At 38.2% G+C, this 27,437-nt stretch overlaps 1 long non-coding RNA gene across 1 annotated transcript; it reads right to left on the bottom strand.

Annotated features, from left to right (window-relative positions):
• Window positions 1-20,780: 20,780 nt before the first annotated feature.
• Window positions 20,781-27,120, bottom strand: LOC141740581 (uncharacterized). The gene is made up of 3 exons (XR_012586072.1): window positions 27,020-27,120; window positions 23,346-23,413; window positions 20,781-21,876 (listed from the first exon to the last, which is right to left on the bottom strand). It is a non-coding gene; the product is annotated as an uncharacterized LOC141740581 (long non-coding RNA).
• Between the last annotated feature and the right edge of the window lie 317 nt (window positions 27,121-27,437).

The following is a 27,437-nucleotide window of genomic DNA, read 5'->3' as shown; positions in this document are numbered from 1 at the left end:
AGATAAGCTGTTCCTATCCAGGAATCTAAAATTATTTGCTGGCCTCCAGACTCAGGTTTTTATGTTCTCTCCTGACTCGTGCTACCTTTCAGCCCTGGATTGTAATGGATCCGACTTAATCCACCCTGTTGATCACTACTAAGTCTTTCCTGTCTCTGTTGTCACAGTGCCATGCTTTAAGAAAACTGAAGAATGCAGCCTTTGTGACAGCCCTGAGCAAACACCACTTTTAAGGAGAATGTCCCAAATCTCATTAAAAAGAGATAAAGTCATCTGGATCCTAAGACAGTCGGTTTAAAAAAAAAATCCACAAAACTATTTTGAAACCAATTTACTAAGAAAAACAGAAAGGAAAACAAGTTTGCTGCCAACAAACGTTGTAGCCCTTGTCATCTATTACCACAGGGACAGAGCACTCAATGACTGACTCCAATACCATTGCCAATTATTATGACAACATACAGTGTAATCGTATTATGTTTACAATATAATACATGTGAGTATTCGATAGAGCCTGGCAGGACTTCAGTCACTGCCCCTTTTATGTTTTAAAAATTAATTTTTCAAACTGAGTTTGCTGGATAACATGTTCCCTAATTATATACTTTACTGTATAGAGAACAATAAAGGATATTGAAAGTGATTTCAGGCAAACTTCTTAACATTTAGTGAGATCAACCAGTTTTATTCACACACATTGCACCCCTACCAGCCCACATAATGACTTTATTCTACAAACACACCCCACCTCCTTCCCATTGACATTAGTGGCAAGTTTTTCAGAAGTTTAAACCAAAGCAAAAGCAAGACCAAAATGTTCAGGACCTAGTTTTAAAAGGGTTCTTGCCTCACCATTTCTTCTACAATTGCAAATAACTATAAAGGTAAATGGAGTCATTTCAACATCTGCTTAATTTGTGAATGACATCAGATAACAAGCTTAGAAAATGACTCAATTTACATTTGCCAAATCGTGTGCAAAATACAAGCAGGAGGTTGCCTTGGAAAATATGAACTAAAGACTCAGACTCAACTACCTGGTTCCTAAGAAACCCCATTGTCAGCCCATAGCCGATAAACCAGCCAAATTTCTGGGTGGGCTACTGACTTTGCAGATAAATCAGGACACAGGTGCAGAGATACTTAAAATAGTAACGTGCCTGCTAGCTTAAGTCTACCATACCTAAGCAACAGCACACAAATATGACTATAACAATTCTCAGGCAAGCCTGAGTTCAGAAGTAACATGGTTGACACAGCTCTTCATCTGAGTTAATGAACCTCACTAGATTCATGATATCATTATAAATTATTATAATACACCAGCCTGGGTGCCTCTACACTGCATTCCACTGAACAGCCAGTTTCAGAAACTTCTTAGCTCAGGATTGTCTAATAATAAATGAAATCAATTTAGGTTTAGAAGTTCAGATTTAAAAGCAGTAGTATTATGCACAGCTTTCTTTTCTCCGGGCTACCCTGGTCCCTCGCTAACACGGCTTAAATGCATTTCTATGATAAAATGTTACTTAATGTAATAACTGAATTATTAAAAAAAAGTGACATTGATAAATTGTTGTAATGGGTAAAAAACTGTCTGGATAGTTGGTTTCAGAAGCTAGTGGTTAATGTGTTGTCCTTAGTCTGGAGGCTTGTAAACAGTGGAGTACTGCACAGGTCTATACTGGGACCTGTTCTGTTTCACATCTATCAATGACCAGGAGGAGGCAATGAAGTGTGCTCTCACCAAGTTTCCATGTGACACCAAACTGGGCAGACCAGCTGACCATGCTCAAGAGCAGGACCACCAGTCAAAGGGACCTAGATAGGCTGGAGGGTTGGGCTGATATGAAATTATGAAATTCAACAAAGACAAATGAAAGTCTTGCACTTGGGAAGGAAAAACCCCATGCAACAGTACAGGCTGGAGATCAACTGGCTGGGGAGCTGAGGACATTGGCAGCAACAACACGAGCCAGCAGTGTGCCCTGGCAGCAAAGAAGGACAACAACATCCTGGGCTGTACCACCAGGCACATAGCCAGTAGATCATTAGAAGTGATTAACCCCCTTCACTCAGCATGCTTTCGACTGCATCGAGAATACTGCACCCAGTTTGGGCCTCCCAGTATGAGAAAGATGTTGATAAACCACAGTGAGTTCACGGAAGGGCCACCAAGACAGGGGGCTTCAGCAGAGGCTGGGTGAGGAGATCCTGAGAGAACTGTGCTTGTTCAGCCTGGAGAAAAGGTGGCTTTGGGAGGACCTAATGGCAGTTTTTTCAGTAACTGTGAGGAGGTTACTAAAAAGATGGAGCCAGGCTCTTCTCGGCACTGCATGGCAGAAGGATGAGACAAAAAAGGACAGCCCTGGGGGCAGAGTCAGAGCAAGCAACAATTTCAGGGATGCCTTCTTAAATGTGGTGTTTGGAAATTTTAGTGCTGGCACAGTGGTCTGAGTGGAGCTGCTTTGCAAATACCTGAAGAATGTCTGGAACCTCTTAGAGGCTTCTCTGATCACTGACGGGAAATCCATTTTCACACTTCAGTATGATTTATACAATCTAAGATCCATGTATAAACTTAACAGCAAAATTGTCCTCGTATTTCTGTAGCACTGGCTAAAGAGAAAACAACTGGAAGTATCAGGCTGGAGAGAAACTGTTAGGGTAATTCCTCAAGTATCTGTCTTGGGACATACTTAATGTTCTTCCTTGTGACCTTGGCACAGAAATTAGGTGTGTGATAAGCTGTTAGTACAAAGAAAGACTGTGTTCCACACCAAAGGAGAATGGGTAACTCTGCAATAACAGAAACAGAATGAAATTAGTTAAAACAAAGTGCATGGTCATACACATAGTAGTAAAAATTCCTCTGACAAGTTGGAAATAACAAATGAGGAGAAAGAAGAGGGTGTATTAGTCCATCAGAGGATGACTATGGGCAACCACTGTGATGTGGCACAGATAACACTAAGATATTCTGGGTGAGATCTTGTCAGGAAAGATGGAGAAGTATTAATGACAGGATACAAAGTGCTAATCAGAGTGAAACATATTACATGTAAAGTCTTGTCACTCATATTCAAGAAAACTTAAATTAAAATAGAGGAATTACGGAAAAGTCTGACTTGAGCTCCCAGGCAACACAATAATAAAAATAAGATAAACGCTAAAGGTGTAGATAAAATGTCTGTCACAAAAGAAAAGTCTGATCAAATCATTAAAAAGCTGATAAAATTCACTACTTTGAATATTTCCTTTACAATATTCTTCATGTGTAAATAATTACAATTCAAAATGACCAGCATTATGTACTGCTTTGTTTCTCTAGACAGTTTTAACGTATTTTTCTTCTGGATATCTGTTCTTTCCATCTTCTGTTCCAGGACTATGGATAGCAACAACTCTGAAATTTATTTGAACATGGATCCTCACGAATATAGATAAACTGTTATTCTCCAAGAGTTACAGGAAATATTAGCAGAAATACCAGTTACCAAGGAGAAACAGAAATGACAGAGTGATTTCATCATGAAAAGAAAGTCTGTGCAATTATGAATTCATATTGCTGGAATCAGGAATCTTATTGTCATCTTTCAGGCAAGATCACTGAAAAAACACAATTTTCTCCACTAACATCACAGACTTTGTTTCCAAGGCTGGCAGGAAATGTACAGTATTCTTAAAGTCAGGCATAATGTTCAGCATTACACAGCACTTTGCCTATTCAATTAATCCTCGTGGCTCTGTTGATAGATAGTTGAGAGACCTGCCTAAGGCCATAAAAGTGTATCAACTAGGATAAGAACACAGCAACATCCATCTCCCAGGTGTGTGGTGACCATTAGACCATGCTCCTCTTCTACGAAGGGATCCTGGCAAATCCCAAGCTTTATGGGAAAGAGGTTCTATTTAAACATTTAAAACTTTAAAGCACTTACTGGAAAAGAATAAAGGAAACGGAAATAGAAAAGATGAGAAATCCAAGTTAATCCAAGAAACAACAGCAATCGATATGGAGGGGAAGAAATCGAATAAAAAAGATACTGCTTCAGTGACTGAAGCAAAGATCCTCAAATTGCAGCTTGGGGTGATTAATTTGTTTTCACCCCTACTGTACAATGAAAACTAGAAAGCTAAACATTAAGAAATGTCATCTAAAGACTATAAATCTTTCATACAACTGTGTAAAAGTAGCGAAACATGAGTCTGAAATTGCTATTAGAATTACTATTCAGTGCTTTAGAAGTGGCTTACTCACCAAATAGACTGCTTACTCACTGCAAGGGAGTGTTTTGGTGCACCTGGGCTCCTGGAAAATTATGTTAGCATGAAAATTCTCCTGGCTTCTAATGTCTTTTCTAGATCTGGTATTGATATTTAGATGATTCATTGATATTTTTGATGAGACAATTTCAATTTGTTCCAGGTATTAGGAATGTAACACTGTTAATGAAAATAATGCTAACATTTACAAAGTTTATGGTATTACCTATCTAGACGGAAAGAAAGTACCACACAGGAAAGTATCGTAAATATTAAGCAAATACTAATTTCATTTAGGAAATAAATTGTCATGATTTTTTAAAATATCGTTTTGTACCTAAGAAGTAACTGAAGCCAGGTCAGTATGGTCCTACATATGCCTAGAGGACAGCAATACTATTTTGCTATGAAAATCAGAATCTTTCATGAGAGAATTGGAACTTTTTTTTTTTAAAGAGAAAAGTAGGGATTTCCTGCTCTGCAGGTTGGAAAACTGAAGTCTCATAATAAAGAGCTCAAAAATCAAGTTCCATTATTCATATTTTACAGTATCTTATTCCATATGTAGCTACAGCAACTCACTGCCAACACTTTCACAGCACAATATTACTCAGACAGAAACAAGAATGCAAAAATCTAGCTCAAAGGTTTTAGCAAGAAGTTCAGAAGAAAATCTTGCCTTTGTGTTTCCTCATTCTGCCCTCTTAATTCTCAGATTGTTCAGTCTCTCACAGGATTATCTCTGAGGGAAATACCTGAATATATACCCTCCCCTCTGCATCCTATACTTGCTTTCTGGAATTAATATAGCTGGTATAATTAAAAAAAAAAAGTCATCTAGGTTACATCAGAAACTCATCTAGCCCTCTGTTAGTACAAGAGGAGAAGAATAATGCTCCGATTTCTGTCCCTCTCTCCTCAGATGGGTCAATATGACATAGGTGGGGACTTGACCCCTGTCTTTCATAGGCAAGTGAGTCACTCCTAGGATTAAGAACACAGACATTAATGTACATCTGATCCTTAAACCCCAAGGTCAAATCAAACTCTCTTTTCTCTTACAGATCTTATTAATTCTGAGACTATAAGATTTTTTTTTTCCCTTTCTCCCCTTTATGTTTCAATGAGTTTTAGTTCTAATTTATTTTTAATATAATGATTCCTTTTAGTTCAGTTTTCTTGATTTTTTTTTTAAAAAGTTTTCTTAACATTTTCCTTCAGAATTTAAACTCTTCTTTCTTCCCAAGGTTTAGATGACTTTATAAAATGAATACTGTTTCTTTAAAGCTGACGCAGTAAGAACAAGCAGGCTGTCTTAGATTGCAGACCATTTCATTTCTCATAAGCGTGCTATCATTAGCTACCTTTAGGAGAATGAATTATATTGATTGGTTCAAATCAAACTTGTGACCTGGTGGCAGTATTAGATGTTTGTTACAAAGCATCACCTCCTCATTAATCTTTCATTAGACAGCGTGATCCGAGAAGCCAGCAGCAGTCACACCACGCTTACTCTCTCGAGTGATGCCACCACAGAGGGCTCCCTTATTGGATCACGGCAATTACTGGCCTTACAATGCAGATTCTGAAAGCCTTATCAAATTTCCTCCTAGATATGGCAAGCTTACAAATAATCATGTGCTGTTTTTTGGGTGAGGACATCACAGAATGACACCAAAATGCAGTAAGCTCAAGTCATTTGCAATTAAACATGTGACTTTTAATTCTGAGATGATACATCTTTATTTACATCATATGAAGTATTTTACAGAAAGCCAAAATACATAAAATTAAGAAGTTACAGTCAAAGAACAGAAAACTGCCAAATCAGATTTCTTTATGGGAGAAATGAAGCAGGATCTCCAGTATCTGGATTGCTGGCCTCTCAGTGCCATGATTTAAAGGAACTGAGTAACAATTGCAAGTAAAGAGCAGACAGTATGAGAAAGAAGCTCTAAGCACTGCCAGAACAGAGCCCAAGAGGGGGACATAGGTTCTAATTTTCAGCTCAACAGGACATCATAACAAGGCTTGTTGGGGGGGGCGGGGGAGAAGTTGGAAATTGTGCTACTCTAACAGTGCATTATTATTTGCATGCAAACATAAAAGTTAAAATTTTAGCGGCTCTGAGTGAAGAAGAGTTTTAATATACTGCAACGGACCTATACTTCCAGGGATCCTCAGGCTCACAAGTATAAGGATTGTATCACTAAGCTATTTTCTGCAGACATATAAAGGTAGCATTAAACTCTGAACACAAGACATCCCATTAACCTCTGCAACCATTAAAATAAGAAGGCCTAGCAAAGGACAAAACAACTCTCCATTAGAAGGGAACTTAAAAACGCACACTGCAGAAATGTCATTACTTATGCAGCTTAAAAATGATTCTGGCTAGATTACCAAGTTTTGATCAGGGATATGGAAAAGTGACACACCGAGCACACACTGGCGTAATGCAACCACCTCACTAGTGCCTCAGGCAACATGGTAAACGTCTTCCAGTCCCACAGATGTTACACCTCCTAGAAACACCGTCCATGGCCGCTCCCATGGCAAACTCAGCACAGCCGTCCACTATCCGTATAACTGTGAAAGGACAGGCAGCCTACGTAGAGTACCAAAACTAAGACTGACTTCTTATCCTGCATTAAAAAAGTCCCACAAAAAGACTTCCAGGACAGCTAGATTTAGCTAATGCTCTAAGTTGTAGGTTCATCTCATTACGGGCAGTACAAAATGTCAGTGTGACATTTACTACACAAACTCCAGTGGTTCAGAATTTGGAATTTGCTCTTAAAAAGATAATTTGAGCTTTAGGAAACTGAAGTGCTCACATGCTAGTTTCGGGTAAGATACAAGTATTCTGAGAAAAGATGCAAGTCTGGAGAAAAACTTTTCAAATGTGAACATGCCATTCTGATGCAGAAACCGAGACTGATGAAAGAGGAATAAAATATATGAGCACTGTCAAGAGAAAACTATTATATATCTTCAGTTGCACTTAACCTGCAAGAAAGATGAAAATTTAAATATTTATAACAGAAAACCATGCATTTATACCCTACCATTGCATTTACATTACAGAATTAAACATTTTACCAACAACAGGTGAATACAAGAAATACACTCCAAGTTCCAACAAAACAGTTGTCAAGCTAATATGCCTTAGGCAAGACTGTAAGCCACCAAATAGACTTTCTGGATGACAATCCTGTGCCTTGACAAAATGCAGTAATAATAATGTTAATAATTCAAACACATGCACGTGAATAATTTTAACCAGTGCAACTGCCTTAGAAGTTACCCAGAGATTACTTAATCTATAACTGAAAGGTAGGCATCTATGGGGCAAAAGGTAACAGCTGTGTTACACAATTGTTTTGGTTGGGGAATATATTCCAACTGAAACTCCAGAAATAATTTAGGCAGCTCTATAAATATAATTTAAGGATACAGAGGTTAATAATCTTGAAAAGAATCCTTACTGACCACAAATGGCTTCTTTCCAAAAGACACCTCTGTATCACAGCATTCCACTACACCTTCCTAGAGGCGTGAATCCCAAATACTGAATTTTTAATACCAATTCCTAGAACGCAGACGTGGTCAGTAGATGTTTCTAATCCAAGTTTTTATTGAAGCTAATGACCCTGACTCACTAAATGTGATAAAAATCAAAGCACAGTGCTAAAAACTGTGACAGCCATATCAGTTAATCACATGGACCATGCACCTATTTTAAGCATGAGGCTGACAGACTGTTATTTATTCTTTTTAACTCCTGAAAACACATACATTAAGGAATAATTGTACTGTTAATTTACTATAAGATTTCCATCAATAGTCTCTATATTAGTACCATACTGTGAAATGTTGAAAAAGGAAGGAATTATATGATGCTGTGACTTTTAAACTCCATATAACTAATAAGCCATCATTAAGAAGTGTTAGATGTGTGAAAGACAAACTGTTTACATCTAGAAGAACCAAGAAAAGCATATTTTAATTTTGCAATTTACCAAGCCTCAGAATTCCTTGTTCAAATTGCTGGAGATTAATAATAAACTGTAGGTGTCATTATGATCACAGTTATACAAGCCTATTACAATGAAGCCAAAGGCAGTTTACATTTTTCAACAATGCTATTCGTTTCACCCAAGAAGTCAGAAGTGGATCATTTACAATAGCAGACAATAATATGACATATGAAACATATCTGATGTAACTGGCTCTTACTGGTAAACCAGTCTGTATAAAGCCATTTGTGTTAGGAAGAAAAAAAAAAAAGGAAAAAAATAGACCACCAAAAATACTCATTCACAAGGTATATAGCTCCACAATTCTTGTCTAAACTGCAAGCAGCTGGATGTATTTCTAAGTGCCATCCTGATCGAAACAGAGTTTATAGTTCTGGCAATGTTCTTTCCACAGTATGGTGGCAAAATGAAACCCTGCACATGGAGCAATGTGTAAATTGGCTTCAAATGTCTTACTGCAAGATGTTACAAGACTTCGTGTGTGGAATATTTTTCCGTTTGGGACATGCAAAGCAGGGAATGTCGATCTTCAGATCTAGGAGCTTCCTGCACAGGGAGGCCTCGAAAATAAATAAAAGCTGCATTTTAGTAAATGAAATAACAGTATATCTCCATGCTTCCCTCAGGCTCTTGCTTGCTTGGCTGGAAAACTGAGATAAAATGGAGCAGCTCATCTGCTTCTCAACAAGACGATGAGAATTCTTTTCATTCTAAGAGAAAGTTTTGCATTTGAAAAATCGTGTTTTCTGACAACAAAAAAATCCTACCAGAGTCCTCATTTCACCAATCATAATTCCATTCATTTCACCAACTATAACTTCCCTTGCCTTTCATTATTGCTTCCCTCCGAACCACAAACCCCTGTTTTCCTGTTCTAACTGTGGACTTCTGACTTTCTTTGCTTCACCACCTAGAAATGCTCCAGGAGGCTAAGATGAAGTAAAATCAAATAAACTTAAACTTAACAGAAACTACATTTTTCATATATAATCACAATCAGTTAGAAATCCCAAAACGATACTAAGGACATTCCTTGAAGTTTTGGAATAAATAGTATGGCTTCATTAAAAATTAAGGTGCTGTAGTCAGAGAAATGTTAACGTCTTGAGTGCTAGACTTTACTTTTCTCTGCCAGTATCACTGATATAATTCTTTTGAATTAATAAATACGGCTGAATACATTTTCTGAATTTTGTCAGGGGCCTGTCAGCAAGCTTACTGCAACAAGGAAACCTTTTGGAAAGCCTGTATAACAATAACCTTCCTGATATATACTCAGGGCAGAAAACAAAAAGTGTGATAAAACCCACGGGATATGGACTTAGAGAAAGACCTGAAACTGCTTATATAAGGATGACAAATCCTTGCATGATGGAGACTGTAATTTGTTTCTTATTTGATAGAGTGAATTAAATCTCACAACTGTAATCCAAAACTCCAACAAATATTCTAATACAACTCTTGTATTTGATTCTATGCAGAACTTTTATTTACAGACTTTGATCCTGCCTTTGTGTACTTCAGAGAACAACCCTGGTTTTCAGCTCCTTTCAGAAAAATCCAAACTCTCAAAGGCTCACACCAGAAATGAAGCAGGGAGGGAAAATTAACTTGTCTGAGAGAACTACCATTTACTCACAGTTCTCATCAGATTAATACAGAAACTGGGTTCCTATCCAGACTGGTCACTGGCTTTTTTAATCTTATATATGTGATGCAATACTTAAGTGTGGTAAAGAATTAAATACTTAAACCCTGCTATAGCAGAGCATTTAAGCAAGTAATCCCAATGAAGTAAGTAACTAAATATGAGATGTAACTTTCATGAAGACAGTCACACTATGAGAAGTTTAGCAAAGGTTTCTACAGCTAACTTTCAAATATATAGGATTATGGGAGGAGAAGGAATAACCCAGATAAAGCAAAAAACCAGCAAATTTTAAAAAAGGTTAAATTAGGTTATAAGAACATATTTAGTATGTAAATTCACCTATGAAAAACCTAAAACATTTCTGTAAAGAGCCGTAGCAACTTTAAAGGGTATTAACAGAGCAAGGTCTGGTTTAAAATAATACCCACATTGAATCTTAGATTGTGAAGTACTGTGCTGAAGCAGGAGTAACTGGGGATAATGGGACCCAATTAATTCATAGATGGGTAATTTTTCCATAGAAACTTAGAGTTGAATAGAGGAAATAACTCACCAGTACTAAAGGATGATAAAACAGATGTTTGTACTGTAGCCATCAACATTCATCTGGAATCTAGACTGTTTAGTTTAGAACACATGGTATAAGAATGATGAAATACTGTGAACAAGTTTACAAAATCAAACATATATCTCATTCCAAAAACAGACTTTCTGCCTCACAAAACAAAATTAACTTCACCAAGCTTACTGCTCAAAACCAACCAAAATAATTCACAATGCTGCCTCTGAATAATTACTTTTTTGCTGGTCTTGCCACAAAATTACGCAATTTCACTAACTCTGTACTATTTCAACACCGGGAATAGGTATTCTGCCTGTTTGTATAGATTAGTTAGCACGCATTTTCTAGATATCCACATCAGTAATAATAGTAACATCTTTCTAAAAGATTTGCAAGCATGGATGAGCCTTGTTTACATACAGAGTACGTAACAAAACATGAAACTAGACGTATTTTGTGGAGGTTTCGGATTTTACCAAGAGCTTCTGGTATAGCATAACTCCCTCCTGTGCTGTCATTCAGATCACAGATTTGAGAAAACCAAAACATGTTCTCATTTACTTTTAAGTCTGTGGTATATGTATCCAGCATGGAATTTCTCTGTAAGCAAAATTTACTTAGGTAAAGCATTATTTACTAATCAAGTGTTTGGTAATACATTAAGCAATTCAAATACCTCCTATAAAATCAACAGTGTACTTTCCAAGGACCGCAGAATGCATATTCTTCAGACATTAAGAACCACCCACCAGAGTGAGTCACACAAAATCCCAATACTTGGTTTCTTTCCAAACAGTCTTACAAGAACATGAGATTGGAAACTAAAGATTTATGGTAAATGACTGTTGGTTTTGTAATATGCTCTGAAATTCTAATAATCAATCAGTTGTAAAAAGGTTTAATCTGCATGTGACAACATGCGGCAGCATCCACTAGAAGGAAGTCTAAATATTCCATCTGCGTTAGATAGGTTTTAATAACTTTCTTTGGTTTCTTTTTCTGCATGACAGAATTCTTGATTAGAAAGTCATACAGAAAATATTAAACTGGACAAATTAATCTAATTTACAACCAATAAAAAAGTTAAAAATATAAAATCCATTGGAATAGTAGTAAGCTATAGTTAGACATTAATGGTATTTTTATATGTATTCATACATATGCATAAAATAAATTACTTGTTATCAAACTGTATGATTGTGTTCATCTAGGACACCAGCTTGGTAAGGAATGTATATGAATACAGTGGTTTCTATACCAAGGTATACTAACACATATGTACATTGAAATGTAGAGGTTAGAATCTGGAATTTGTACCCAACCTATCTTAAATACAGGTATTGTATCTACCATACAGAACAGAGCGTCTGATCCTATTCTAACAACAGCACTCCCACTGTCATACGGAGAGTCACTTCCATATATACATTAAAGCAATGCTAGCAATATTTTATGCATTAAAAAAACCCAAATAACTTGTTATGCAAAAAATAGTGAGTTTGACATTACTTTGTGAAAAACTTGGCGGAAGAGATAAGGTTATAGATTAGTATAGGCACACAGGATGTGTTACTGGAACAGTTCTGTATGTATTTTGAAATGTACTTGATTAATTAAATATACTTTATAATTATGAATAATGTAGATGGAGTTACATTAAGAAAAATGTTTAAATTCTAAACTGGTAACATCAAACAGAACAGAATTGCCTGATTTCCTGTGAAAAATTCACATTATCAGGTAAAAGAGATGGACATTTCAATAGTAACTGAAAATGAAAATGCAGAACCGTACAGAGCCCTTCCACGTTCAGTCCTGCTGACCAAGGAGGAAGAGTCATCTATGCAGAATTAATATTTGAGCGCAATGTCTGCTCAGCGTTCAGAGCAGTGAAAGAACAGGCGCTGCACATTCAGCACAGGGAACAAACAAAAATCCAGAAATCCTATTTTTCCAAGGCATAGTTACATTCCGCGTATGCCAGTAGGACCTCCCAGTGCATGCAGCCAAGAGGTAAACTAAGATTCATAAAGGCGGCAGTGAATATAGATGTGCAGCTATGAAGGGAAGTTTCCCACTTTAACACGGGAAACTAATGGAAATTCTGTATACCGCTAGCTCTCAGAAGAGCATTCCTATAAAGCAGAACTGCTGTCCTCATTAAACAATTGCCTTGGTGGTTGTTCATATTGATCTTAAATTGGCTATTCACTAAACACATTGCATCTCAGTCAAATGATTTTTGACTATGCAGTTTATTTAATGTAAATTTTTTTGAGCCACTAAGTATATTTAGATATTTACATGATAGTTAGACTAGAAAACTTCAGATCATATTCTAGCAACACATTTTTTTTTCTACTATAAACAGCAACGTTCTAATTCTTACCTGTTGAGAATGAGTGAATTTAAGGATTTAACTAAATCCTTTATGAATTTTAGTTAAACACTGAAGATTAATTCAATGTGACCCATTCCAGTTTTATATTCTATACTGCTTGCTATGTCACTTCTCTACCACAAAACATCCAAATAGCTACCTATAGTTGATCTACACATGACTTAATCTGCATACGTGTAAAAATAATTCTGTAATACCGTATTTTAAAGTCAAGAATTACTCAAGATGTATGCATCATAAGGTCCTGTTTAAAGTTACTTTAAAACCTCTTGTGTACATCATTGCTTAGAATTTTAAAAGTGTGAAGTGCAACTGACATACTATTATTTTCATGTAAGGTGTGTTCACGCTGGCGTATGGATTTTTTCATAAGAACAAGAACTTCCGTACTCCTTCAGTCTACGTGGCTTTTATCTTAGACCAACAGAAACAATAAAATCAAATAAAAAGAGAAGTGCCTCCAAGAGTTGTCCTCATAAAGGAAAAAATTATGTTAACTCACAGTAATTAAAAATGCAGTCATTACATTGGCTGCGGTATAATCTAGACATGCCTGCTCTAGTTTTGTAATATTTTGCTGGGATACTTGTAGCAATCTAGGCAGGGCAGCACAGACCTCAGCAATGGCTAGCAAAATGGTCTACTTCAGGCAGTCAGGAGCTCAATGGAATTGAAAGCTTTATAATAGCAATACAGTTTGCAATTCTCACACAAGCTTTGCTCATCAAATTTATAACTACGCCTCCTTGTAGTCTTTAATTCAGACTATGTGCTTGGATGATAAGTGCCCTCACTTCCCTAGGTTTTGCCTTTACATTTATAGGAATTAATACTTTCATTCTTCAAAAGGCCCATACATGAATGAGACTGGCATGTCAGATCAACGACTACTTTTTGATCTCAGACCCACTCCTGCAGGCTTCTTTGAAATTTGATATTAGATACAGTTTTGCTGTAATCTTAGCTCAAGCTGCAAGTTAAATATTGACCTTAATTTAACTCCTATCTCTACATTAAAAAAACCCAACAACCTAACTTGATACGGCACTGGAAAATTAAAGGACAGGTAAAGGTCAATTTACACAACTCATCAGTTGCTCGCACACCACTTCGTAGTGTGGATACTTACTTACCATGCTTTATATGCTACTAGCGTTTCACAGATGTTCACAACTACTTCCAAGTCTCCAGAACAAACAATCCACTAATAATTCAGAGAGTAACAAAATCCACTACAATAAAAGAACCCAGGGAATATGCACCTGAATTCACCCTAACACCCAAAAATAAGTGGATTTCTTGTACGAACACATTATCTCACACACCACTTTGCACTGTGCTCCCCGTTTAGGCTAACTTGAGGACATGAGTTACACAGTGGAAAAAAAAAAAAGCCCACTATCTGGAGACAACAAATTCACAGTGGCTGTCCTCACTGAGTGGTTCCTCTCAATACCTACAGATTGACCACATCAACTCAGATTCATCACTGTCCTTATGCCAGCAGTGATACAAGGATGTAAGCAAGCTGGCTTTCACCTTCTTCAGCGAGAGTCAGCGTCATGCACAACCATCAGAACAACTCCGGGCAGTTCTCCAGATTCCCCAGTTTGTGCTCCTGATGTAGTCCTTATAAATTATTATAAGAAAGCTGGCTACCTGTACGCAAAACCATTCTGACTGCTCCCTCCCCTCGAATGACTTCTGTGCTTGGACTGTGTGCAGGAGCCAGGAACACAGAGGCAGGATGCTATAGTGGCTATGAGGAGAAGGAACAGAGAACCAGCGTACAGGGAGGAAGACAGGACCCTTTTACTCTCTTATCCCCGATATCTGCACATGGGGTAAGGCAGACCAAAAAATGGCTCCTAAATGTAGAATCAGTACATGATCGTGCTGACATGTTAGTAAAAAAATACTTTTTTTCCCCGCTCTGTTACAGTTATTACCCATTTCTTTTTTTCTCAGGTAGGAAAAAAGACTTTAATCAAGAAAAACACTAATACCTAAGAAGATTAAAGAAGCTCCACCAGAAAATTTTCCTTCTAAAAACTTAATCTGTGAGTAGAGATGTTGCTACAATACATAGTACAAGATGTGCTTTGTTCTTTAATTGTCTCAAAGAAATAAAGCAACATTACTGCACAGAACAAAAATATGCTCTACAATCTACTTCAATACATTTCTTTTCCAAGACTTGAACAGCAACATTAATCAAAGAGTTAAGTATCACTACTACAGAAAAAGTAGCCCATGCCCCCCGACAGATGCACATTTATATTTAAAAAGCAATGTAATGGTTCCTTATACTGACTTTTACATGTATACAGTTCTCAAAGACAGCAATAGTGTTCCTCACAATGGAAATGTCTATGTGGCCAGGGATGTGTACTACATAGAAGGGAAAAACAGTTACTAACCTTTTCATATCTTTTTCTCAGAATAGATACATCTCTTCCACTCTTGGTTGAGGCATCTTCCAGGCACTAGAGCCAGATTTTTCTTGGCACTGAGTGGGATGAGCACTTTGCATGCTTTTGACCAGAGTAGACACCACTCTGACCTGGTTTGCATTCCATCATGTGAAATTACTGATGGATACACACAATGAAATGGAATAAAAGGCAGACCACACCTTAAAGAGAGCAGGCAATTCTAAAAAAGGAAAACTGATACTTTGCTTATTTTTATATGACTTTCAAAATGTATTTTGTAGATCCTAAGAATCACAGTCTATTTGGAAGACATGAACAACATTACCAAGTCTGCATCAGACCTCAAAGTGGCAAAGCACTTTGCAATGATACAAATGGGTGACCGAGTAATTAATTTGCAGAATTACAAAAAAACCCTGACTCCCCTAGTATATTGTGTGTGCTATTTCAAAATCATAAGGTAATCTACATAATGTAACTGTAAGGTAATCTAAAAAAAAAAAAAACTTACAAGCAGCTGGCACTTCAGATCCTCAGTAAGAGAATACTATCCAGCAAATACCTGTTAGAAATTATCTATTGAGAAGCGGGTAGACATTTTATTTTTTCTACACATGGAATAAGCAGGATAATGCTAAGGCTTCAGTTTAGAGTAACACAGAGGGTTAGACAATCAGCTGAGGCCTAGAGGTTAACAAAATGGGAGGTGGATGCGTAGAGATTCAAGCAATTTTGTTATGTCATTGTGTCTGGCTGTAATGACAGCCAACAGGACCGTCCTTGTTTGTGCAAAGCATCAAGCCTTGCCTCTTTCTTATTCCCCATTGTAAAGATCAGACACTTTTATGTAAGATATCCCAATATACCGTCCTGTCTTGATGCTTTTTAGTGATCCTTCGGCTACTGCTCTGGGAATCTTACAAAAATGCCTTGAAGACAGAACAAACCTTTTGTCCAAAGACAAGATGTGTACGTTCAACCTTACAGAGGAGAGTTAAATAGCACTAAAGCAGCACTCTTGAGAGAAACAGGCTTGCCCAGCCTTGAGAAGGCCATGAGGAGTCCTACTGCTGTCTTCCATGACCTAATAGAAGGGTGTAGAGAAGATAAAGTCAAACTCTTTTCAGAAACACGCAGTGAAAGGACTGCACTAGGTGAGGCAATGGCCACAAGTTGCAACAAGGGAAATTTTGATTAGATATTAAGAAATTATTCACCATGAAGGCAGTCAAACCTTGGAACAAGTTACTGAGAGGAGATGCAGAATTTCCGTCATTGGAAATGCTAAAAACCTGACTGGACAAGGCCTTGGGCAAATTCATCTAAGTAGGCCGTGCTTTCAGCGGTGGTTTGAATTAGACAAGCTCCAGAGATCCCTTCCAATCTATATAATCCTGTGATTCTTGACCAGGCATTCCTCTTCTCAGAAACAGAGGATGGGCTAAAGATTCAAGAAAATAATCCTGTTAGTGTATCTCTGGTTACTTTAGAAGCCTTTTCTTAAACATGTCCTATGTTTACCTCCACGCCATTTTCTTGTGGCAAACCTGGAAGGGAGGTATAGGGGCTGCTGCCGTGGAAGCTTTGGAATTCTTGTTGTATGAGGGGCAAAGTAGAAATCAGGGTCCACAGCAATATAAAGAAATGAGAGACAAACTTAATGAAGAAGAGCAGTCCCACGAACCTACCTATTTAATGCTATGCTATTTACATTACAGACAGTTGTTCAAGGAATGTAAGAGCACCAGTTCTCATCCACATCAAAGCTCTGCATGAGAAGAGTGCCCATCCTGTCCTGATGCTACTGATTTTTCCATCTCTGATACCAAGATACACATACCAAGCATGGAAGACACGTGCTATCAGTGGAAGAATTTCTCTTAGGTCTTCCCAGAACACTTGTGCTCCTATTACAGTCCAATATCTTTATAGCGAAGCTGAATTATATCAGGGGATATCTTAACAAAGTTTTCACCTTTGCCCAATGTTTTATGACATCTATACACAAGAAGTGATAGACATTTGCTCCTAAAATTAGGAATAGCACTGTAGCATGAGTAATACCCACAAAATTCATAGCCAAGAAAGGAACGCTGCTAGTTAATGCTTTACTTTTCTGCAGTTTGCTATTTCTAGTAAGTTTCGAATGTATTTTTTAACTGGCCAATGTTCCTTTGCTCCAGTGCTGCAGGGCATTTCTTGATAATCAGGAGGAAGTAGGAGAAAAGAAATGAGTGTTACTTTCAGCAACAGCTGAGTCACAGTAACATTTCACTACGCAACACCCTGCCCCTTGTGCCCTTCTGCTTACAGGCTGCAGCAACCTTCAGCTGCCTACAAGTTGAAAGTCATGTTCAAAAACCAAACAATGAAATCAGCAACTTCTGTAACATGTCACATGGATCTGTGAGCATGATTTTGGGAAAGTTCCAAATTTAGAAAATGTTTCTCCTACTATTCCAATTATGTGGCAAGAACTTTTTGTTTCCATGGTTGGTTTGTAATACTGTGTAGGATTGAGGGTTTCATCCTGAAAATAAAGATGAGATATTACTGGATACTGAATAACAGTGACAATGGCCACTAATGGTCCTCCATTATGTGTGTGTGCATATTAGGAACTCCAGTGAATTAATCAATACACGTTTATTATGTCATACAGTGATCAGCTAATCTCAGTCAATAGAGAGACTTGTGCTGCCCTCAATAGCATTTGGATCAAACAAGCCATGATGCAAAAAAAAAAAACCCAACCCCAAATCAGCTGATATTGAACCATTGGGTATGTGCTAAATAAGGATGACTAAAGTTCCCAAACTGACTATTCAGAGGCAATATGTCAGATTCCCATACTGCTGCACACTCACAGTCAACTGCCAGTAAATGGGGCAGCTGTTTCAGCTTCATGATGGTTAGAGTTTATATACCCAGGCTTCACAAACAATGCTAAAAAACCTTGTCATTGTTGGAGACCTGTATATGTTGGCGCATCTGCTAATGCCTATAGATTATTCACCAATATTAAGATACCCTTGCCCTTCTGCAAGGGGTTAACATCACCATGCAGATGAAAAAATGTATGAGCAAACCTAAACAAAAAAACAGTCTCAACTGTTTGCTGAATGAATATATCCTTTGTGTAGCTGAGCTATAATGACAAAGCCACAGAAGCACATAAATGCCTAACCGCATTTTTGTATTACACATTACATACCTATAGTTCAGGGTATAGGGTCAAGTTATTATTACACTTTTATGGCCAGTTTACGTTCTTACCAAATTTATCTCAACGGAACAGTATAAGCATATTGTACAACATGTTCTTTGCCTCTACCCTCTCCTAAACCAGAACTTCCCAGTTTCATAAATGTTAAAGATAAGTTTATAATATGTAATATGAGCTTGCATATTGTCTCGGCCGCAGTTCCAACATGAACTCAACTAATCACAGCAGCACTGTGCCACATCAAAGACCCAAACAAGACACTATGCCATGACATATGGCTGCCACTAACTTGTTCAGAACTTGGGTATCTCTGCACGTGCAGGACTAGATGGCAGAGACATCCATAGTGTATTTCAGAAAATGACCTATCTGGTCTCTGTAAAGTTGATTGCAGTCTGCACCCATCTGTACACAGGGAAACATTGTGTACAGCTCATACTCTGTATTATCAGAACATGAACTAATATTCAACATGCTAAAATGGAGGTTCTCAGAAAGCAGATACAAGCAGGAAGGACATACTGCTATAAATGCTATGGAATACTTCACTAACACAATTGTCAGTGTAACTTGCAGAACTTTAGGTCACCTCCAGTGTCAGATGTTTTAAGACTTCTTCGCAAACCATTAAGCTTTGGAGAAAAGGTATCCAAAGCTACACAAAGAAGGACACAAGTGGCTTTCAACATGTTCTCTACGTATTGTATCATACAATGAAAACAAACGGAGACTGTGAAGAAAGTGCAGAAAAAAATTCTTCCTCTGTGTGACTGCCCTCCTTTAATTTACTGCATTCTGTTATAAACTTATAATCCAATTTTGTGAGAAATAAATGCTTTTTTATGAATCTAAGTATTTAGCAAAATCAAAGACCATTAGAGAGTCATCTTCCCAATCATATTAACAGCAAAACTCCTATAACTGAATGAATCAAGAGTTAACTCTACAACACATTAAAGAGACAGTTCATAGCAATTAATTGTCCAAATTGTAGATCTTATTTTTAATAAGAATATCATCACAATAAAGTTTGTTACGAATGCCAGAGTACTATAATAAACCAGAAACTGTCAAGCTCATCTTTAAGAAACATTAAGCAGGGGGGGAAAAAAGAAAATGTAAACCCAACCCTAAGTAACTTGCCTTACTCCTGTTACTAGAAATAATATAAATCAACACCTGTGGCACTAATGCATTCCAGTACCAGACCTATGCCTATAGGTGCAGCTAACCCAAGTCTTGTAGGGAAAGGATTAGCTTCAAAACGGCACTGTCTCACCACGTCCTTGGCCTTGTGAAGCACATCCATGAGGGGAGAAGAGACTGTATGATTGGGGACATACATTACCTCCATTGTCACTCTTGGAGGATTTACAGGAAGAGAAGGAAGAGCACAGCAGAAGTTTTATAACAATAAGGTACCCCCAAAGCAATGCAACTATGTATTGTAAATACAGTTAAAGAATACTGAAGTGTTTTTGCAGTACTAGATTCTTTGCTAGACATCGTCAGCTACTGGCTGATAGCCTCTCATACTCAGTGAGAACAGATACGGAAATCGACATTTAACCTGGTCTTTAAAACGATTGCTGAAATTTATTTAAGAAGAGAACTTATTCATTTTGGGTCAACATGATTTATTTTCTTTTATACAGATACCCATTCTCTTTTGTATCTAGATTTTCATTAATATTGTACAAGATTGCTATTCGTAACTGGATGAGAATCTGCAAAGTAACACTTAGAATACCATATCTTAGAATGCACATTTCCTCATTGCAAAATCAGAAATACTGATTTAAAAAAATGTGTCACCTTGTTTTATGGTTCAAACGTACTATAAAATGTTCCCAAGAAACATCTGGTTTGTATTCACACCAGTTTGGTTTAAATACATATGTCAACAGATAATCCTCATATTCCAAGTCTGAATGAAAACAGACCTTTTCAGCAAATTCAGCCTCATCCTAATTCCTTCTGAAATAAGTGATAATTTCTACTTCATTAAGTGCAGAATATTATCCACTAGTACTAAACTTAATGAACTTAAAAATCTTACCTTTTAATAATCAATTCATAGCTCATCCCATTATCACTGATCTCAGTGACACAGGAACATATTCTAAGGGATCGTTAAATAAACAAGCCTATGCCTTTTTAGATTTGAAGTTATATTTTTCAAAGAAATGACAACAAGCATAAAAAATAATCATAATAACCTTTATTACAGATATACTCTTATTTTCAACAGCTGAAGACTGCTTTTTTTCCAGTGCTAAATAACTTAGCATTTAAGCAGAACAGCACTCACGAAACAACAAAACTCTACAGCAGTTATGAAGCAGCAAAAGAATAAAACCTGGATTTCTTTATCTGCTTTTTCAAGCCCTTACAAAGATTGCGCTAAATACAGCTTAAGTGCCCAGGAGGCAGGCAGGACACTACACTGTAATCACAGTTATTAAAAGCAATCCAAGTTACAAAAGCTAACGCAAAACCAGACTTATATTTAAGTACCATTTTTAGTATAGCACAAAGATTAAAAATCATTATTTTTTCTGCATTACAAAGGGCTTTTAGGACATAAGCTACCATGACAAATTGTTGCAATTCATTTTCCTAAAATGTGAATAAAACAAAGAGAGATTAGGTGAAAGTGAAATAAAAATACGTTTTCAGTAGAGTCTTGAATAACACTGAAACAGTGTGCAACTCAGCCCTTAAAAACACTTCATTACTTATAAATTTAAAATCTTAAAAAAATAATCAACTTATAATTAGGCATGTTGTATCACTGAAATGCATTTTCAAAAGTTAGTGAGAAGAGGGAGGAACCAAGCTTTTGTGGGAAATCTCTCAGTTCCAGGAAGTGAGCAAAATTAGGCAAAAGCTAATTAGAAAGCCTTAGAAGACCCTTCTTAAAACAACAAAGATATAAGAAGTTATCCGAGTTCAAACACAAACCAATGACCAAAAATACCATTTACATACCTGGTACTAGGGGGAAAAGGAGCAGACATTGAAAGTGATCTTCACTTTTAACATTGTGTAGGTTGTGTGTTTTAGCAGCCAAAACTGCGGCTTTTGGTCACACATCAATCCATACGAAGAAAGGAAACCAAGAACAAGCAAACTCTCCCATCCAAGAACCTACACACACAGTCCTGCATCACTTCAGATAGTGAGAACTGCCACCGAGTTCAGCAGGGACAGGACCACTTGAAAAACAGCTTTATCGTATTTGCATTACTTTTAAATGTAAGGCAGAAAGAAGATACCACGGCAGAATCATTCACTAAAAAAAAAAATAAATTTGAGATTTAAACATGCAAAAGTCAAAGAAATGAGAGATTAAATTTTCACAAAGCAGCAGTTCTCTCCTCCAGTGTAAATTGTGTGGTGCGTTTCTGCTGATAATGTTTAAATATATTGCCTCGACATGTGTTCATGCATGGTTTTCCTTCTGCTGTCCATTCAACTGAATGAGTAATAAAGGAGTTCTAAGCATTGTGCTCACTTAACATAAATGTTCCACAGTACACAGTGCCCTGTTTGTGGAAGTTTCAAAATGGTAGTCATCATCTATTGAGTCCATTTGCAACTTCTCATGTTTAGTAAGGCATTCCAAAGCAAAGGCCAAGTTCCAAAGAATGTATGAATCTAAACAGTCAGGAAAACGGGAGCCCTTGGGGAAAACAATGTTTAACTTTTTTAAACTTCTTTCCACAACTCTTCCTGCTTTGCAAAATATATTTCCCACTGTGATTTACAGTATACTACAGTTGTTTCTTTGTAAATTTAATAAAGTTATCGAATTATTTTTTTTTAATAACAATTGAAAACCAGAGTTACAGACCACTAGCAGTCCTAGATAAAGGCAAATATCATTCACAAGCAAACAAAAAAAGAATCAGTGGATATGGCGGAAGTGCCAGGAAGTTTTGGAAGAAACAAACAGAACAGAAGTTTCAAAGAGTCCGAGCTGCATAAAGAAGATGTATGTGAAACATTTTGACTTTACGGTCTTGGAAACTTTGATTTCGGGGTGGGAAGGGAGGTGAGGGTAGGAAGGATTAGAATGCAGAACACAGCAATAATGTTTAATCTATTTTTGAACTTTGTGAGTCACATTTAATGTAAACTTTCAAGTTGCACTGTTGGTAAAACAGTGGTAACAACAACAAAAAGTTCATAAATTATGTAATTCATTGCATCACGATAAACACTACCAGGTAACAATCCTGCACTGACCCTGTGAATGGACTAGTTGACAAAATGTCAATTAGAAATTAATAGATTTATGAAATAGTTTAATGTTAAATGAAAAGCTATGATAACCTTCTGATATGAATTAAAGTTTATGATTAATTCACAGGTAACTATCACAAAATTTCTTAGAGATGAATGCTGTGAAATCTTACCAGGATTTGAGGACAGAAATAAAAAAGGGACCTTTCTTTTAATAAGTTATGCAAATTGTCAGTAATGTAGCAAATGTCACAAATTGAATAAATTTATTTGTGAGACTATTAGACTACAGCAGATTTAATGAATACCAGTATTGTTTCAGTTCTACAGATGCTGCAGTAATTGTTCTGCAGAAAGTAGTAAAAGGTCAAAGAAAAACAGCTTAGGCCTTTAATGTGCAGTTTCTACTTATCTTAGGTATTTACATGATAAACAGTCTTAGCATTATGCTCACTACGTTGCTATGAGGTACAAAATGTATTATCTGTATTTGTCAGAAAGCATTAAATGACTTACCTAAAGCACCCTGTGGCAGACTGTATATTTCTTAAGTTTCTTGCTCACATCCTAACTACTTTTTCTACCTGAAAAGAAAAAGGCTCAGGATCACTGATAGTTCTGCTTACACTTGCTCGGAGAAAGGAAGTGATCACCTAAGGAATCAAACAAAATAATTTCATTTCTCAAAATGAGAATTCACTCAGCCATGAATTCCTGACTTTGGTGCTGCTAGAAAAACAGGAGATTCCCATGAAGAAAACTACAGGGTACTGACTTAGTAGTGCCTATGCTTGACTGTTCATAAGTAACAGCAGAACTGTACACACTAAGGGATTTGTAAACTTTTTTTAAACATTAATTTTCTCATATACCTTCATCATCCAGACTATACCCACTTCTACAAAAACTTCTGTCATGTCCCTTCTTGAATTCCATCTTTCCTCATTAGATTCACAACCACAATGTAATAAATAGCTTTAAGGGTAACTGCCATCCTCCACCTTGCATAACCTAACGAACGATCTAATGAGAAAATGGTATTTCAAATACATTTCAAATGTATCATGTTTTCTCTAGAATGAAAAAGCCAGACTGCAAGAACTGACTTGACATTCAGCTCTGGTTCATAACAAAAGGAAATCCTTATGATTGTGAAGAAGAGAAAGCAGGGCGTTTAAGTCACAGATATAACTCCCATTTACCTTTTTGGAGAGCTCCCACAGAAAAAGGAAGACTACCACAAATCACAAGTGTAACATAGCCAAATCTTCTCTATAGCCACAGGAAAGGTGCAATTATAATTTAGCAACAAAACAGCAACTCCTCCAGGCAGCAAACATCATATTGAGAAACAAAAATCACTCCTCCTTTCCCTCTACCCTCAGGCTCATAATTAAAGGAAACTCAGAAGAGATCCTCTTTATTTCTATTGCTTGAAAACAAAGAGCCCTGTTGAGTCAGAGAATACATCTCTCTCTCTCTCAACTTCCACCAGAAACTCCTTCTAGTCTGCCCTGAAAATGGGTTCCAGACATAGACGGCATTAGAAAATGTATTATTTTTTTAATCAGATCAATAGATTGAAGTTGTTAAAAGAACGTGGACCTTCGTAAGTCTCACAAGAATTAAAATACCCTGATTACATTAAAAAACTATTTGTTTTCAGAGAAAAGGGTAATTAGCACTTAGAAGTGAGGAGGGGCCTTAATCATCATGGAATTTAAAGAACAGCTGCTAATTAGTGCCTGTGTGAAAGCAGAGGGCTGACAGGAAGAATAATGTCAAAATTAAGTACCAAATTTATGTTTCTGTTGAAACCACATTTTTTAAGGGTCCACCTGAGTTTAAAAAGTTAAGCTCTGGGCTTATGTCTTGGAGGCACTCTATCAGTCCACTTGGATTGCTCTGCAAAAATATTCTCCAGCTGCTGACTGGCTATTTCCATCCTTCAGCTTGTGAGAGCCACTCTAATGCCTGGCAGCTGTTCAGATTTATCCCAGTAACTTCCATGAGGACATTCAGTATATTGAGCAATTAAGTCACATTCTGGGATGGGAATGAGTAGGATCCATAGATTGCGGTAGGTCTGCTGTAGAGGGCATTTATTATGCAAGACTCACACACGGTCTGATTCTGCTCAGTACTCACCAACTTCCAGCAAGGCTGTGTCTAACTGGGCACCACCTGAAAGCTACGACAGGCAAATGAAAAATTCTGCGAAAGCTTCATATCAAGGCATAGGACTTTTTTCAGGAAAAGGGGATTATTCAACTATTTTCCATGGAGGTTCTAGTATAGGATAGTACATCACAGGCAGAGATGTACAATCAGTACAGATTTTTTTTTTTTTTTTTAGAGTTACAGTAAGCTTTGCAATCGTATTCTGGTAGCTCATTCAAAGGACCATTTCCCTGTCAGCATACAGTCATCCTTGTAATAGTGAGGTAAGCATTGTAAAAGCCCCCTTCAGAGGGGATGCAATGTTATCTCCAGAACTGATAATATATGCTGGGGCTGTTTTGTTGCACTTAGAGCAACTAATTGTACAACTACATGTATATTGGTCCAAACACCACTCTGTTTGACAGGTGTACTCATAGTAGCATGTAACCAGAAACAAGTTAGTGGAAAAGCAACAGCTATTAGATTTCTAGAAGCTGATGAAGTAATCCAGTTTTTTGACAGAGAACAGCACAAATCTGTTGATACAGGTTTCTGGAATTTCTTTTTTAAAGCAGATGAAGGAAAAAAGCCCGTATTCCTGAAAGCTTGTTCACTTCTCTCCTCTCTTCCTTTATAAAATTTGATCTCATAAAAGGCACAGCCACTCTTTAGTAACCATACCACTTTCCCTTGGAATGCTCTGTGACAGCCATATTTAGCTTAAGTTTGCGCTGCACCATGCTATCATTACACTGCGCAACAAAGCCCTTCAAATTGGATATGCAACCTCTGCAAACACAGGCTGCTTTATCATAATGAAAGACTGAAAAAGAAGGATTGCCAGCAACTCTTCAACTACCTTTTTTAGTGCAGTGCCACACCCAAATGGCTGAATATCTACCTTCTTCAGTTGGTGTAGTTCAAGTTCCTTGTTTCACATGGCCCACCACATTTTCCTTGAGCTCAATCAACCTGAGAAGATGCCATCCCAAGCTAAAGATCTATTTGCTGCGTGGTCTGCCTACAGAAAGCAACAGCTTTGGGAGACACACACACTCTTACTGACTTTTATGCACAATTTCTCAAAAAAGGCACATGCAGAAGGGATCAAAAAGATCCAGCAGCTTTATAATACCACATTTAGAAATACAAAGGGTTACAATAACAAGCGGGTACGCCTTGTCTACCAAATACTACTATTAAAAGCTTGCACATGTGGCCCAATATCCTTTCAAATCTACAATCATTATAATGCTTTATTTAAATGTCGGATTATCTGATTCGTAGAAAAAAAGGCAAAAGAGCCAAGGCCAGCTCCTGCAGGACAGTATAAACACTCCTAGACTTTGATCTTTCACAGCAAGAATACACGGCCACAGAGCATCCTCGGGCTGTTCTTGATAGGAACGGACTTGGCAACCAGACTAGAAATGAAACAGCATCCTTATGAGATTCTAGATATACACTAGTGTTGTCATTGCTGTAGTTAAAAGAAAGACTAACACAAATGGCATCCCCGACGTGGTATTTATGTAATAATTAATTGCGGGGAATGTCGTGTTACAGTTGGCGTAGAAGCTATCCCCCGGGGGAATACACTGCTTCTCTTTACTGGGAGAGCGCAGTACTGGAAGAAGAGGAGCACCATGGTTTCCTCTCGCCCTCAGCGTGACAGAGTTGTTCTTTCACACAGCACCCCGCAAAAGGGGGTTAAACAACGCCGCGGGCTCCCTCGCCGATGCCAAATAAAGGCGACCGACGGCCTCTCCTCCCTCTAACAGCTATAAATCCCGCCAGCGCTGCTGGTCCCCCACGACCCAAAGCCGTGACTACCCGCAACACTCAGCGCCCCGGCGGCGGCTCCCCGCTCCGAGGGGCGGTCAAGGCTGGGCTGGACCAGACCGGACGGGGCCGGGCCGCGGCTAGAGCGGGCCGGGGCTCTCCTCCCGCCCTCTCTCCCTCCCTTCCTTCAGCCAGGGTGGGCAGCGGCCCCACTACCCCCGGGCAGGCCGGCCCGGCCTCCTCACCTGGGCCCGCCGGCCCGGCCCCGCCCGGTCGCGCGGCAACGGCCGCCGCCCGCTGTAAACACCGCCACGCACGTGACATGACGCGGCACGCACAGCCCCGTACGACGCAGCGGCAGCGCCCGCATTACGTCACCTCGCCCAACGGCGGGAGTGTCTATAAATAACCCGAGGGCGGGCGCACGCGCCGGCGCGGGGCGTGGCGGGGCGTGGCGCCGGGGGACGTTAGCCCGGCCAGGACGTCACCGCCGACGCGTCCGCGGCCCCGCCCTCCTCTTCTATTTTTACTCCTTTGTTTCAAGTCTCCGCCCCTCCGCCGGCAACCGCCGCGGGAGGACGGGATGACGCCATCCGCTTCCCGGAACGATGACGCGCCGTGCGCGCGGGGGGCGCTGGAATGCGGCGCGGGGCTTCGCTGCCT

This window comes from Larus michahellis, chromosome 3 (genome assembly GCF_964199755.1).
Source record: "Larus michahellis chromosome 3, bLarMic1.1, whole genome shotgun sequence".
Taxonomy (NCBI): Eukaryota; Metazoa; Chordata; class Aves; order Charadriiformes; family Laridae; genus Larus; species Larus michahellis.
The sequence above is the reverse complement of the archived record's forward strand: the minus strand, read 5'-3'. Positions and strand labels throughout refer to the sequence as shown.